Source organism: Galeopterus variegatus, unplaced genomic scaffold (assembly GCF_000696425.1).
Source record: "Galeopterus variegatus unplaced genomic scaffold, G_variegatus-3.0.2 Scaffold6287, whole genome shotgun sequence".
NCBI classification, from domain to species: domain Eukaryota; kingdom Metazoa; phylum Chordata; class Mammalia; order Dermoptera; family Cynocephalidae; genus Galeopterus; species Galeopterus variegatus.
In genome coordinates this window covers 44,203-51,569 of record NW_007732398.1, presented here as the reverse complement: position 1 = coordinate 51,569, position 7,367 = coordinate 44,203, and positions in this window count along the sequence as shown.

The following is a 7,367-nucleotide window of genomic DNA, read 5'->3' as shown; positions in this document are numbered from 1 at the left end:
CCAAGTCCTAGCCTAGGAATTATTGGAAAAGAGAAAAAGAAGATGATGAAGAAAAAGAAAAGGAAGAAGTAGCAGCAGCAGCTCATTAATTCAACTTATACCTACCACCTGCCAAACCTTGTGCTGGGAACTGGACATTTTTAGCCATTATACTCAAGGGATCCAACGTAATAAAAGAAGCAGGTGCAAACAAATAATTATGATATAGTAGGGGAAGTGTTATAATGTTGACCCTCAAAGGATACTATGAAATTGTGTAAGACCAAACCCAGACAGGAAACAGGAGAAGCCTTGTGGACAAGGACTATAGGAAGAGCAGTAGAAAGTCAAGTAGGAAACACTGACTAAATCATCCAAGCAGGGTGGAAAGAGACTTGAGGAATGATGTTGACAAGATGAACAGTGAAGCCATCATTCCCTTCTTACTCAGCATGCAAACTTGCAGTAACGTTTTGCCTCTTCCTCTCCCTCTTCATATGCTTCTAGTATTAAACTGTTGTGAATCATTCTTTTTTCCTCACTACTTCTCCATTACCTTGTCCAGCATTTATTAGATGCATGTTGCATGACTGCAAAAGCTCCCTAAATCGGTGAATATGTCTATGTGTATCTCCCCTCAAGTTTGTCTTAGAAACAACTTGATGATAAAAAGAAAAAAGAAATTATTTATATGTGTACATGTAAATATATTTAATCATTAGTTTTAGTGTAAAACTCAAACTTTGAAAAGAGATCAAGGCTTCCTAATGGGTTGGTCTCACACAAACTATCCAGCTTTATTTTCCATTGAACTCTCAAGGCCTTCTACTAATGCCCAGCTACTATCCTCCCTATCCAAAAACATGTCCACACCTGCCACTGTGATTGTTTCAGGTTGTTTCTACACACATATATCAGCACACATATATCCATATACATATACACACATTCCCTTTTATTTTGTTCAAATCCTATCCATTCTTCAAGGTCTACCTTAATTTTTAATTTTTTTAATTTTTAGATTTTCACGGTTGCTTTTAGCAAATTTTCCAGTTCAAACTTCAGTTCTTCTTTCTAGGACACCTATAATCTCCTCACCCCAACTTTTACTCTAGAATACTTATCAAATGCCTAAAATGCATAAGTCAATATTTTAGGTGCCGTGGATATAGAAATAAGCAAGATAAACATAGTTTCTGCTTTCTTGGAGTTAACATTCTTAATTTAAGATTAGCGATTTAAAAGAAGTCATTAGCTACTTAAAATACTTCTGTCTCTGCAGGGTTTTCCTAAACATGGTATTATACATATATAGTCACTTCATATAAACTATAGACTTTCATATTTAGGGATTATGTCAGTTATTTTGTATTCTCTATGATACCTAGGTCATATGCAGTATTCATAAAAGGCAGGTGAGTTAAAAAGAAAAAAAAAATTGTACATAGGGTTAAATTTAAGATGAAATAATTTTCTTTTTATTCCCATCTCTTTATACTTCAAGAAAGATTAACAATATAAAAGGTTATATTTGAATTCCAGGATTCAAAACAGTATTTCTCATAGATCTTTATTTAAAGTCAAAAATAAAATGACTTTAAAGGCTATGCCCAATAGATGGCCATATCTCTCTAGAGAATATAATCCTTCAGAGGTTTTCCAACATTTTATTAAAATGTCTCTTCTAAGAACTTGTCTGCTATCCTTTTTGTTCTGGAGCTATATCAAAATATTATCCTTTTTTTTCTGGAGCTATATCAAAATACTTTCCAATGCATCCTCCTTTACAATAGCATTATTGTTAAAATAATGCAGAACTAACCAAACTAAAAAATAAATAAACTTTATTGTGCAAAGAACATGTTTGAATAAACCATGATTTAAATGTCTGCAGTGTTATTGTTAAATAACCTAATAGTTTTGAGAGCTATGACTAGAATTGACATAAATGTGTTATGTACCATGGATTGGAGGTGTGAAAAAATTTTAGATAATCTTAACCAATACTCTAGCTCATCAATCAAATAAAACTAGGCTTCAACCATCATTCCAAGTTGGGTTTTGTCCTGCTTTGACCCTGCATTTTCAGAGCAGCTTTCTCCTAAGTCATTTTGTTTAAATACAGGATAAAATGCTCATTGCTTTGGGCAAATACTTTGAAATAATGATATTATTTGATACACTATATTAACTCCTTTTCATTCATATAGAAAAGGAGGAAAACTTAAGACAGTGTTGGAATAGGCCCAATAATAGTTTTAAGGTGTTGAAAAACATGCACACATAGCCACACACTCACATGCACACATTCCCAATCAAAAGAGAAAATAAATGTTAGAAACATGGAAAACATTGTATAGAGTGTTACCTCAGTAATAGCCCTCATACATAATAATAAACTCATTCATCCCAAATAATTGTTTTAGTGCTCTTATTTCCTAAGACATGATCAATTTAAAACACACTTATTTTTAAAAATATTAACCCTCTCAGCCTCAGTATTCTCATTTTACCATAAGAGGGCATGACCCTTTCTCTAACCACCGCCCCACAAATCTCCAAATTCATGGGACTATCTCTGGGCTTGTTGGTCTCTGACATGCTCTTCAGAACCTGATTTTATTAGTTTTCCCTTCTCTTTGTCTCAAAGAAACTCATCTCTAAATTCAACAGGCAAATGATTAATTGGTTTTTGGCCCCCTTGTAACTCAACATTTCGCCCATAGCCAACATATTTCTTCTTGCACGTCCAACTATATTTTCTTCCCTGTATTATCTATCTAGGTCTCTTAACTAATATTCTAAAGCACATGTGCTATAGTATTTCATAAGGCTCTAGACTGTAAGAAGAAAAACAAGAGGCAATAGAAACCTTAGAGCAGAGAAAAGTCTTGAAAGAATGAGGGATCAATAAATTGTAAATTCAAGATTATCCCTTAGGTAGAGATTCCCAGCCTTATTCATGTATTAGAATCACCTAAGAACATTTTCAAAACCTCATGCCCAGTTTACACCCCAGAATGATTACATATGCTCCCTAGAGGATTCCAATATGCAGCCAAGGTTGAAGATCACTGTAGTATCCCAACAAGCAGGTAACAACTCATAGAGAAAAGCTGAAAGAAATCTCTAGTCTCTTATTGATATAAGAGAGGAGCTAAATTGGAAAAAGGTGATGTGCCAACCATTCCTTAGTTGGCAGGAGGGATTGGAGAGGCAGAGGAAGAGGATGTCACTATCTCTACAGATAAAATTCCAAGAATTAGTGTTATGGATTGAATTATGTCCCCTCCAAAAAGATATGCTCAAGTCCTAACCCACAGTACCTTAGAATATGATTTTGTTTAGAAATAAGCTGTCTACAGAAGGAATCAAGTTAAAATGAGATATAAGAGTGGTCCTAATCCAAAATGACTGGTGTCCTTATAAAAAGGGGGGATTCGTACACAAAGACAGACACACACAGAGGGAAAACAATGAGAAGACACATAGGGGAAAAAACGGACATGTGACTAGAGTGACATATCCCACAGGCCGAGAAAAGCCAAGGGTCATTATCAACCATGAGAAGCTAGGCCAGGAAGGATACTCCCCAAGAGCCATCTGAGAAAACATGGTCCTGCCAACAACTTGATTTCAGACTTCAGGCCTCCAGAACTGTGAGGCAATAAATTTCTCTGTTGCAATCCACACAGTATTTGTTGTTTATTATAGCAGCCCCAGGTAACTAAGACAGTTGGGAATGGAGATTATTGTGTTCTGACAAAGTTTACAGTGGTTGAAGGAAGACTATATGAGGAATAAGAGAGAAAGTAGCATTAAAGAAGAAAAACACTTTCTAAATAGTTGAGATTGTTTGGCACAATGTTTATTGGCAACTGACAATTAGTGATACATTTTCTTTAATGAATTGTCTAGTTACTGCTAATGTGTGACAATGTGCAACAGCCAGCCCAGCTATTTTTCTTTTAACAATGTTTTTTGCACTATTAATTAGATCAGCATGCATTTCATCTAAGACAGTTCAAAACTCCAAAACAAGTGGTTTTTATCTGATGCTTTTCATTATAGACACACACTTTATTCAGCATAAGCATCTTCCACATTTTTTCAGCAAATAAAAACATTTCCATTTTATTGAAGATGGAAAATAACTACTTTAGAAAGAGTCAGAAATAAAATCTAAGCACTGACAGCATGAATGCAAGTGATAAAGATAAAATCCAGCAACAGTTTGGTTTGACTATTTAATTTTATTTATATTACTGTTATATAAACAAATGTGAGTGTATATGTGTGTAAATATATATATTATTTATATAATTTGCTTAATTTCCTATTTAAAACATTAAAATTCAATAACTTTAGGGGAATTGTGTTATAATAATGAAAGTAAAAATTTCTCAACAGCTCTTGCTTTTACCTTTTTAACTAAAATACCAATTTCTAATTTCTTATCATGGTTCATGATAACAGGCTCATTATTCTCAGCTTAGGTAAATCCCTTACTAATTATATTGGCTCTATAACAGGGCTGGAAGTACTCGTTGATAACCTTCTCCTCACTCCTATAGGATTTATAACTCATACCCCAGTATTTAGCACTGTTATTTACAGTATTCTGTATCTTGGCTGTAAGTTATGTGAGTACAAGAACCTGACAGAGTGCTGTGTGCATAACAGAATGTTAACATTGTGTATTAGGAAAGGATTAAGTCAATATGAGTCAAGAGGCCTTCGTTGGAGGTCCAAATTTGCTACTCATTAGCTACTTTATTTTCAGACATATGAAAACCTTCCTAAGCTTTTGCTGTTATTGGTAAAATAATCAATAACAATAATGTGAAAAAGATAGAGCAGAGTCATCCATTAAATTGTCAATTAATGCCTTCTCTTCCTTTGCCTGTTCTTCAAATGTTACTGATTCTAGCATGTCTGCCTAGTGTGGTCCATTCTCTTTCTAATCTGAAACACTCTCTCTGTACAACTTCATCAATGGCCAAAGTTCCTATTGTCCCCTCTAAGCTTTGATATCCAAATCTATTGACTAAAAGTATCAGGTAATGAAAATGAACTATATTTGCATCCCAGATCTCTCTGGAGAGTCACACCTATGAACACAATTTCTGGTCATACATCCTCACTCAGTTGTCTCAGAGATAGCCAGAACTCAAAAAGTCCAAAACAGATCTCATCTTCTCCCCATTCATGATCCTCTTCTCATGTTCTCTATCTTTGTGACTGGCTTCTTCTAGAAAAATCAGTCCTTTAATAAACTAGGTCTGTAGGTGAACTCTTTCTATGCATCTGTACATGGGCATCTGAGCTCTGCTGGAGACAATGGCATGACCTGATATCACAATAATCATCTCCAACCTTAGCTAGGCCATCAGCTCTCTTTAGAATATACCTTCTGAGGGACATCAAGTTCAAATATGTTTGAAAAATGCTTCATTATACAAGGTTAAATAGGTCACTCTACTGAAGGAATTTTTGGTCTTTAATGAGTACTGTGAATCCACAAATGGGTAGGGATTTGTAACATGCAGCATTTTTCAAAATTATTTGCCCATGCAACCCTTTTCCATGGAGCATCTCACAGTTTGTCAGAGTGTATTTTGATTAGCTGAGGTGTAGCAGACCCAGGAAATGTCCAGACTCAACCAAAGCCACTCCTGAGACCTTGGACAGAGCTTACCCTCTTGGGTCCTTGCTTCCTCTTCACCACAAGGAGCAATTTGAACTTCAGAAGAGTAACTGGTTTTACATTAAAATAGCTCCTGATAGCTCTTTGTCAAGTCAATTGAACTCGGTTATTTTCTTTTTAATACTATGAGATATGGTTATCTCTATTTTACAAAGTAAATAGTGGCCAGAGAGATTGAACATTTGCTCAGGGAACACAGCTATGAGCTGACAGTAAAGGATTTAGATTTTATTGTGTAATAACCAGGCCAATATTCTGACTCCTGTTTTAAAATTCTGTGATTTAGAATTTTTAGCTTGAAAGAAACATTGGTAAATGACAAACTATGGGAAGGATCACTCACTTGTACAGTTAAAAGTTACTTTAAATCCGCAAGGAGTCAAAAGCAGCAGATACTTTCAAAAAAATACAATTTTGTTTCCTACTATTTTAAGTACAAACAGTAACATTAACTGGTAAAGTTTTTAAATTATACTTTTATAGTTATATTAGAATAATTTATAATAAAAATACTGACTTTTATGCAGTCTTCCAAATTTATGAAAATAGAGAACTCTTCCTTTAGAATTTTCTTTATGCTACTAATTTTTTAAAGAGAGTTTTATATCATGAAGAAAACTTCAACCCTGGCAATTTTTGTGCAACAGAAATAATAATGATGATGACAGCTAACATTTTTCTAGGATTTACTATGTGTCATGTACCATAGTGAGAGCTTGACAAGCATCATCTTATTTAATCCTCGCAGGTAAGTTATTATTATTATTTCATGTTACAGAGGAGGACAGTGAATCTTGGAGAAACTATGTAATCTCTACCAGGCTATGAGTTACTAGGCAGAAGTAGATTCAAACCTCTGACCACCTAGCTTCAGAAACCAATTCTTAACCAACATACTACAGTGATTTCTAAGTTAAAAAGACATAATAAATTCAAGGCATAGCATTACTAATTTAGGAAGAATACCTGATGCTGTTACCTATTATAATTTTACAATCACTCTAGCAAGAAATCTTAAAATTAAAAAAAAGACATAATAAATTCAAGGCATAGCATTACTAATTTAGGAAGAATACCTGATGCTGTTTCCTATTATAATTTTACAATCACTCTAGCAAGAAATCTTAAAATTAAATACATGGGTGAACTGTGGAAATAGGTTGAACAGAATCCTTCTGAAAGTGCTCCCCCAAAATGACAAGGTCAGGATTGCATCATCTGTCTATTGACATGACAGAAAATATCACAGAGCCCACTCACCTGATAAGACAATGTCTTATCATGATTTTTTGGTTTCCATTCAGAACTGGTCTGGAATTTCTTTTCTGGTAGAAAGAGGAAGGAAGTAATTTTATGATGATCCCAAGACTTCACAGGGGCTGCCTCTGCCATCATCTGTCTATTGACATGACAGAAAATATCACAGAGCCCACTCACCTGATAAGACAATGCCTTATCATGATTTTTTGGTTTCCATTCAGAACTGGTCTAGAATTTCTTTTCTGGTAGATAGAGGAAGGAAGTAATTTTATGATGATCCCAAGACTTCACAGGGGCTGCCTCTGCGGTTGGAGCTGCATGTAATACGCCTGTCTTTCCTGTGTTCCTTTGGCCAAGGCCTGTATATTTGACTGCTCAAAATTCCTTCAAATTCTGCTATTCTATGAGTCCACTAGGTAAG